The sequence below is a fragment of the Sinocyclocheilus rhinocerous genome, unplaced genomic scaffold (genome assembly GCF_001515625.1).
Source record: "Sinocyclocheilus rhinocerous isolate Xijiao unplaced genomic scaffold, SAMN03320098_v1.1 scaffold767, whole genome shotgun sequence".
In the NCBI taxonomy this organism is placed as follows: domain Eukaryota; kingdom Metazoa; phylum Chordata; class Actinopteri; order Cypriniformes; family Cyprinidae; genus Sinocyclocheilus; species Sinocyclocheilus rhinocerous.
The window spans coordinates 799,222-802,947 of NW_015633562.1; positions in this window are offsets into that span (position 1 = coordinate 799,222).

Consider the following 3,726-nt stretch of genomic DNA (forward strand, 5'->3'; position numbering starts at 1 on the left):
GTTAATTACATTAAATATTATTCATTAATCTCTTAAATGTGCACATCAGCTTTTGTAAATTAAATTTTTTGACAAGCATGTCTACGATTAAAAATGTACACACTATGTGCTGATATTTTTTTTTCTTTGTTAAAAACTAATGTAAGAATAGACATAAATTGTTACATAAATATACAGTATTTCTTTATTATTATTTTAAATGTACACATCAACTTTTGTAAATTAAAATTTTGACTGCGTGCCTGAGATTAAGTTTTCACAAATCAATAGGCTGATATTTTTTCCTTCCTGTTAGTGTGCTCATCAACTTTTGTAAAGTACATTTTATATATTTATTTAATTATTTTCCCAATTTTATTTAGGTCAACTAGCACCCCTTTGTTGGTTATCAATTCTATTAAAGAAATAAAAAAAAAAATAAAAAAAATAACCCTACCTCAAAGTATTGTGTGTATATGTGGTAATCATTCAGTAATGCCTTAAAACGAGATCATGTGCATGAAAAGGGAAAAAAATATTTTGTGCAAAAATAAGATTGTTAGAACATTAACAAGAGCCTTCTTTGAGTGTGTTATGAAATTTTAATTTGTAAAGTTGTTTAGTGTCGACTAAGGTTTCGCAAGAAGCTGAGTTAACAGTATCCCATTGAAGATCAAGACCATTCATTAGTGAACTATAGGTGGTAATGAGAGCTGTGTTTCTGATTGAGGTCACGGGATCACTCTGCTTTATCTCTCCTCCCACTCTCCCACGATGCATATCTCCCTATATGTGGCTGGTGACACATCATTCCTGTATTTGTGATATGAATGAATTGCAGAGAAGCAGTGAGTATGTGTGTTCCTGTGTGTTTTTTGTTGTGAGTGTGTATAATGGAAAGTTCTCTGATGCTCATTCACGCTTCTTTGGCTTTTTGTCAGAGTGTGTTTGGCACAGGTGCAGGGCTCACCCTTAGTAACGGCCGTTTCTTCCCCAGAGTTTCTTTACGTCCTTTGATCCAGGGCTCGTTTCTGCCCCCTGGGTTTCCAATTATCACCACCCTCCATTTCGTCTCCCACTCATTTGTTACAAGGGTCATTTTTTGTCTTAATCTAATAAGTTATTCAAATGCAATTCATGCAAAATCATGACTTGAGTATACCAACTCTATGATGTGACTAGTTTTTGATTTCAGGATTAAATGTTGTTTGTTGTCTCATTTAAAGGCTGAAACATTTGGAAAAGAACTATATGTGATTTATGAAACATTTTATACAAATATACAATATTTTTTGAAAAACTTTAGTGTGAAAAGTTAGTAACATGCAAAGAGGACTCCTCTAGACCCTTATCACTTTGATTATTAAACATTAATTTTCTACAAATATTTTGTAAATGGTTAAATAATGACATGTTATGTATTCAGTGTGCAAGGAAAGTATTTTAGTACTTAGTTAATAGTTAAACTTGAGAGATAAAAGGTAAAAGAAGGGATAGATAATGGAAAAAATGATTGTTTATTTTAAAAAATAAAAAATAAAATATGGAACTAATATTAATTGGTAATATCAGTATTATAATGTATTTAGGGACAAGTTCACATAAAAGGACAATTCTATCCTTATGTCTTTATAAACCCATGTGTCTTTTTTTCTTCTTCTTCTGTGTAACACAAAAGGAGTTATTTACAAACAAAAAGTCCATACAGCTCTTTTTCAAACAATGAAAGTGAATGGTGACCACAACTGTCAAGCAAGATTTTGTTAAGCAAGATTCTAATATTAATATTAACAACTTCATTGACTTTATCAGACTTGGAAAATTTGCTTTGGAGCTCACTGGTTGCCATTCACTTTCACAGTATGGATAACAGCTCAAGCATTTTGCCTCTCTTTAAATGTTCCACAGAAGAAGGAAAAGTCATACAGGTTTGGAAAGACATGAGGCCAAAGTAAATGATGACCATTTTTATTTTTTGGTATACAGTCCTTTTAATATTAAAAATTTTTTTGTTTGGTATTGATGTAGAATAGACATCAGTCATGATACTTGTACATTTTTATAATCATCTCTTTTTGTCTTGCAGTGTCGTCACATGTGATGCTACCGGCTCATGAGTGTAACTCTCCACCAAACCACTCTACACTGACCGGATCTAGACTGCACAAGAGTCACATAGCTGGAGGCAAGGAGTTTACATGGTCAATGCCACAAGATTAGTGACCTACAAATAGTTCATAAACTTAAATATTTCTTACTCATTTTATGTCATAATATTACTTTATTTTAAATTGATCAGACACCCCACAATCTCTTTATTTCCAGATTTAAATTCCATATTTTCACTGTAGTCTCAGATGTTTGGACCACAATACATTTTGGCGATAATGCTTTTAGCTGCAAATTAGTGTATTCTCAGCTTTTTGACCATGTTTAAATTCACACAGCAGATTCGAAACCTGCAAAGAACTTCCAGATTCTGTCTGGGCATGCTAATGATTAATGGCTCAGTTTTATGTTATTAATATTGAGTGCTGATTTCATTGAGGTCTTTTATTTTGTGAATGGTAAGTGTGCGTGGTGGGGAAAGAACCTGTCAGTGTTTGTGAATTTCCCTGCTGCTGCTTACTAGCGGTTTGACACTTCACACAGCAGACATGTGGTTTAGCATTTTTTTTTTACTATGAGTAGTACAGCCTGTTCCTTAAAACACACGCTCCTCCAATCGCACACGCATATGCATGACCTGATGAGGAAGTGATTCTATTGACAAGGCAAAGATGGTACAGACTGATCTAGAAATGTTCTTAGCATCTTCCTGTCATACACCGCATTTATTATGTGCGTATGCAGAGTTGTTTGCTTACGCTGTGTTCACTGTTGTGGCTTCAGGGTCATGTAGGTTGTCCTGTTATCATTTCCGACTCACTGCATCTTTATATTTTAAAAATCTATATTTTTAAAGCTAAAATAATGCCCCGCCCCAAACTCAGACCGTTGATTGAGCCAGAATTGCGGTGTTGGAGTGCTCTGCACATTAACCCAAATTGTTTCGAGGAAATAACTGAAGAAAGATTATGATCTATTGTACCACAAGTTTTTAACCTTTGCAAATAGTGATTGGCTGATTATGACCCCACTTAGGTCTGTATTCAGTCTGATTGTACAGTACAGTTTATTCCGTTTCTGCAGATGTCTTAAAAAAAATTTTTCTTCGGTCATCATCTAGAAGCTTTCTTAGAAAATTAAAAAAGGCTCGATTACAGAGAAAAACAGCACTTTACTTGCTAATGTAAGAAGAAATAATGAGAAGCCTCCAGTAAATGATGCTCTTGAGCTGTTTTTCCACTCAGAAATGGGAAGTGCACTTGAATATCTGTGATGTCATTATCACCTCATGTCTGTCAACACGTCATGTGCAAAAGATGTACTTCAGAACTGTTTAGCAACTTCTAGAAATGCAAAAGGAGCAGCGATGACCTTCTGCTTGTTGAGAAAATAACTGAGATGTTGTTGCTATTTATTAACAGTAAAAAGTAAAGTCATATTCCAGAGCATGTGTGCATAAGAGTGTATGTGTGTGTGTGTGTGTGTGTGTGTGTATATATATATATATATATATATATACAGTATATAATACACACACACACACATACACTCTTATGCACACATGCTCTGGAATATGACTTTACTTTTTACTGTTAATAAATAGCAACAACATCTCAGTTATTTTCTCAACATGCAGAA